This window comes from Pistacia vera, unplaced genomic scaffold (genome assembly GCF_008641045.1).
Source record: "Pistacia vera cultivar Batoury unplaced genomic scaffold, PisVer_v2 Contig614, whole genome shotgun sequence".
Taxonomy (NCBI): Eukaryota; Viridiplantae; Streptophyta; class Magnoliopsida; order Sapindales; family Anacardiaceae; genus Pistacia; species Pistacia vera.
Window position 1 is genome coordinate 642436 of NW_022196462.1, and position 5480 is coordinate 647915.

General features: G+C 35.1%; 1 pseudogene; it reads left to right on the plus strand.

The window, feature by feature from the left end:
- The first annotated feature begins 2388 nt into the window (after window positions 1-2388).
- LOC116110794 lies at window positions 2389-4432 on the plus strand (annotated as a pseudogene).
- Window positions 4433-5480: the final 1048 nt, after the last annotated feature.

Sequence of the window (5480 nt, forward strand, 5' to 3'; positions counted from 1 at the left end):
TCAGAATCTTGAATTTGTTTAGTTAAAACCATGGAAGGACATACATGCACACTTGTGACAAAGCCGTCAAGTTCATAGAAGGTTAACGCAAGTAATACCTGAGATCTCCAATGATTGTAGTTTCTTTCTCCTAACTTGATTGATAGAGTTGGAAGAGAGGAATGAGCAACTAAACTTAACGCATTTGCACTGTCAGGCAGCTCTTTCACTATCTTGGAGCTAGAATTCAAGGATCCAGAACTCAAATTAGCCATGGACGTCTGTCTATAGCTCTGATACCATAAAGACTCTTGACCAGATTTGAAAAGAAAGTTAACAAAAATTAAAGAATTTGAGAAACATGGTTGAACTAACTGAAATGAATATACTGAAATTTTACTTACTGCAAAGAACAGAGAAGATTGCATTTTTATATCAGGAAGATGATATAAAAACGCCACCGTATTGAGCTAATACAAAAGCACACTGTATTGATGTTTTTACAATGAAACCCAACCTACCTTTATTCTTTACACTTTAACCCAAACTACTATGCTTAGCTTTTCCTAACATTTCTTTTGCCTAATATGGCCCAACTCGACACAATGGCTAGTCCCAGTCAAACCGGTCCAATCGGTTAGGTTGGGCTGGGTTTTAAAACCATGGTGATCATGAACTGTAGCAATTATGCCTTGATCAGAGGAAGCTCGAATTGAGGCTTCATTCCAGGCAATTACATCCAATCAAATCTCCCTACAATATGTAATCTAACATTATTACAGAATTGTATTTCCTACTTTACATTGACATTTTGTGTATAAATTGAGCAATGTACAAAGTATAAAAAAACAACACAAATTTATTCTTACAATATAAAAAAACAACACAAATTTATTCTTACAATATTCTTCTTCTCTTTAGACATACTCTAGCGTCTTTTATTTGCAGTCCTGCCATTCTTGCCTCTTCTCCAAACTCTTAACACTTTTAGCTAACCATTTCTCATTGCTTTTCTTCCTATATATATATAATCTTTTCATATTCATTTCATCTTGTTAGAGTTGGTGAACTCTATTCAACGTTAGATACCCATTTTTAAAGTGCAGCGGAAGATTTACCAAGTTGATTAATGGTTATCAAGTTAAGCATGAATCAACAACTGTAAGCGGTAAAGATAAAGCACAAAAGTATATATATGGTTCGGCGAAAACCACTCTTAGCTTACATCCATGGGACCTCATCCAAATCGAAACTAATCCATTATAACAACAAACATTACAAGATATCACTCAAAGTTGATTTTAGCTACAGCAAAGAGAACTCCCTGTTCTACATTACACCACCCTCTTAATCTCTAATGCTTCGTCGCTTCTAGGATCACTCCACACTAGGAACACTCTCGGACAATGCTTAAGCTCCACCCAAGCTTCACTCGCCAAAGAACATCTCCAGCTTCCATGGCTTGAACTTCTTTCAAGCTCTTAGTGTAGGAACCAAGTTCTAGGGGCAACAAATAATAAACAAAGATGAACAAAAATATTTAAGCATAAATCCATACATGGAACCTTTTAAAGAATAAACTCTTTGAAAAATTTAGAGCACAAACAAAAATAATATACAGGTTCAAAAGATGCAAGGAATAAGAAGATGGGTTTAAATAATCCTTGCTTGACCAATCTCTTTAAGACAAGTGGCGGACAATCTCTTTCATCTTTTGTTGGGACCACAAACAAAAGCTCACCAACTTTGCACGACCATAAGAGGAGAGGCGGACACCTATAAAGAGAAAACTCACACAAAAACCATGAAAGAGATAAAACTTGATGGGCAAGATAGTATAAGAAAGACGCCACATGTGCAAAAAGAATCAGAGTACAAACAAATACAATATCAAAGGTTGGCTTTACATATGAGCAAGAATGATAAGGGCCAATTTCGTGCTCCCCAATTCTTGCCAAGTCAGCAAACAATGGCTGACATATGTTGGTCAAAAAATGGAATAGATTACATCTATCTTTTGGCACCACAACCAAACTTTTGGGACCACAATCAAAAAGGGAAAAAGTCTGATTTTCCCTAGACCACTAAAGGATATTGGGACACTTGTAAGTAGTCCAAATGACAGCAGAAAAGATGCTAAAAAAATATCTTAGCTATAAAGTAAAAAGCGTAACTTGTGCAAAATGAGTCAGACATGCGATGTTAGCATAGAAGAAGAGTGTGCACACACACAAAGTAAAATGCAAGATGAAATGCAACATGCATATGTCTGACTTTAGTGTGCACACACACAACAGCTGTGCACACATACAACATAAGTTTGACAAAAATATTCAACACATCTCATCAACATTTAATTAAAGCTAGCTAGAAGATTCATTTGCTAACCAACATTTCACAAAATTAGCAATGGATCTCTTCTTCCTTTCTGGCTTAGTCCTCTTTACTCTCTTCTTTGCTGTATCTCTTGCTTATCTCTTTCGCAATAAATCCAAATCTTCTTTCTCTAACCTTCCTCTGGGCAACATGGGCTTTCCATTCATAGGGGAAAGTCCTAAGTTTCTCAACACTGGCCAAAAGGGTCATCCTGAGAAGTTTATTTATGATAGAATAGCCAAATACTCCTCTCCAATCTTCAAGACTTCAATCCTAACTGAACCAACCGTTGTTGTTTGTGGTGCTGCTTCAAACAAGTTATTGTCCTTCAATGAGAATTAACAAGCTTGTCCAAGCCTAGTGGCCCGACTCAATTAACAAGATCCTCCCTTCATCTACACAAACATCTTCCAAAGAAGAACCCAAGAAGATGAGGAAGATGTTACCAAACTTTCTAAAGCCAGAGGCCTTAATGAGATATATCGAAATGATGGATTCAATTGCATATAGGCATTTTGTGACTGGTTGGGAAGGGAAAGAACAAGTTGAAGTTTTCGTACTTGCAAAGAGATACACCTTTTGGGTTGCATGCAAAGTTTTCTTAAGCCTGGAGGATCCTAAGCATGTTGCAAAATTTGCTGATCCTTTTAATGTTTTGGCTTCAGGAATCATTTCTCTTCCCATAGATTTTCCAAGGACTCTATTCAATCATGCTATCAAGGCCTCAAATACAATCAGGAAGGAGTTGATAGCTATTATCAAACAAAGGAAGATTGATCTTGTGGAAAACGAAACGTCTCCTAAAGATATACTGTCACATATGTTACAAGCAACCGATGAGAATGGTGAGCACATGAATGAGTTAGACATGGCCGATAAAATTCTTGATTTATTGATCGGTGGCCATGACACAACGAGTGTCACCATTACTTTCATCATCAAATATCTCTCTGAGCTTCCTCACATATACAATCAAGTCTTAGAGGGTACGTAATTTTTACCATTTCATTCACTTGTTATCTTTTTCATTTTTTTCGTAAATCAAGAGACGATGGCAACAAATTTCGGAAATCAGTTTTCTTCCAAATAAGATAAAACTGCTACAGTATTATACTTGGGGAGATCGAGTAAACAGCTAGAGTTAGATAATTAGGATAAATTAATTTTAAACCATCTAAGTATTTGACACTAAAGAGGAAAAAAAAAAGCTTCCATATGATATATCCTAGTATTTGACAATAAATATCCAATGAAATTATATTATAAATAGCGAAAAAAGACAGTAACCAGTCTTAGTTTAACCCGGCTTAAATTATTATTTCCCACGAAAATGATCTAATAACACAGCTGGTTCCAACAGTTTCCACCGAGGTTTCTCACTCTCTCACGCACAAACGCAACATCATTTTCATTTGTTCCTCTGATTCCAAGCCTTGTTGACTTCCTATTAGCAATTATCTTTTGTGAAGCATATGTATAGAACAAATGGAGATTGCAAAATAAAAAAAGCTAGGGGAGTTTTTGAACTTGGAAGACATTCAAAAATTGAAGTATTCATGGAACGTTGCATGTGAAGTTATGAGACTTGCTCCTCCACTTCAGGGTGCTTTTAGGGAAGCCCTTAATGACTTTGTCTTCAATGGTTTCTCCATTCCTAAGGGCTGGAAAGTCAGTTCAAGCTACAATATTCATATGTACATTAACATTGTCCATGTTATATATACACAAGATTGACAAGATTTTCTAAATGAATTATAATTATTATTTGTAGTTGTATTGGAGTGAAAATTCAACACACAGGAATCTAGAATGTTTCCTAGAGTCCAAAAAATTTGATCCAACAAGATTTGAAGGAAATGGACCAGCTCCATACGCATTTGTTCCATTTGGAGGAGGACCTAGAATGTGCCCTAGAAAAGAATATGCACGTTTGGAGATACTTGTATTCATGCATAATGTGGTGAAAAGGTTTAACTGGGAGAAACTGATTTCTAATGAGAAAATCATTCTGGATCCAATGCCCATGCCAGCTAAAGGCCTTCTCGTTCGCCTTATTCCACACAAACACGTTGATTAATTACATTATGACATATAGTGCTTAGCTAGCCACGTCTTAAGCCAACTCTAATATCTTTTCTTTACGGTTAATTATATAAGAGAGTGTTGTAACTTGTAAGGTTAAACATATAATAAAGCAAATTAAGCTGCTGTTGCTGATTATAGAACATCAAGATCGAGCACAACAATTTGCCTTGTTTTTGTTTTCTGATTTCAGCATTTTTTTTTTCTTAATTTCTCCTTTTAATAAAATAAACATATTAATTAATTTAAGTTTCTTCATTTTTTCATTTGTCAAAACAAATTAAAGAATTCATCAATAATTATGAAAGTTTTAAAGATTACTAAGTGTTTAAAACTTATGTGGAATGGGTTGCTTGTTCAATTTTTAGTGCAAGTGAAAAACTTAATTAAAACATACATAAAAGCAAGTAAAGAACATGCTCATTTTTACATGGTTTGGCATTAAGCCTACATCCATTGGACCACGTCCAGAGGAAGCAAATTTATTATGAAATACTTATGAGTTCAAATACAAAGCAAGATAACCAAAGTTTTAAAACACTCCCTGTTTTCTACACAACAACTCTATCTTCTTCGGTTGAACTTTAAGTCCTTATAGCAAGCTTCACAAACATAGGAACATCATGTTGAAGAAGAGCTCCTCGCAAGATTCAACAATGAAGATAGGATAGTAGCTTACACACAAGCTCTTGTCACAATGGAAATAGCATCCAAAGATCTCACACAAGGATAAATGAAGAAGGTAATTCTAAGCCCACCAAAGCATAATAAGAAACCTTAACCAAAATGAGAACCTCAAAGAATATTCAAAGAGGAAAACAAATGTGGTTACATTCCTTGAAGAAAAACGCTAGAAATGAGTGAATATAAAGAGATCAATGCGTTAAGAGTTGGGGGACAAGAAAGTTAAATATTAACTTTTGTGTTTTTCTTTTTGCACAAGAAATTTGGGACCACAAACAAAAGCAATGTTCATTTTCTCACACAGCAAGTAAAAAGTGGACAAGTGTAAAAGAAAAAAATATAATATCAACAAGGAATAA